Below are 328 nucleotides of genomic sequence, written 5' to 3' on the forward strand. Positions count from 1 at the left end.
AGCAGGGCTGCAAACATATATTCCATATTCGAACGAAGGAATATTTTAATAAAAAAAATAAAAAAATTATCGACTTTAACAAATTAAGGTTCGAATTAAAAAATAACTGCCGCCGTGCGAGTTCTCGCGAGGATTGTATCTATCACAGCACAATGAGCACATCGTTGGAGTCGTGTGTCTGTTCCTCAGACAAGTCCCGGGTTTGTATCTACAACTAAACCCTTACAAAAATTAGGCTTAGGCTGTAAGATAAAATAAAGAGAAATAATCAACCGTCATTTTTGGCCAATTCTTGCAGCACCTCCAATTCTTGCAGCACCTCCACAAG

Source organism: Electrona antarctica (assembly GCF_951216825.1).
Source record: "Electrona antarctica genome assembly, chromosome: 17".
Lineage (NCBI taxonomy): Eukaryota > Metazoa > Chordata > Actinopteri > Myctophiformes > Myctophidae > Electrona > Electrona antarctica.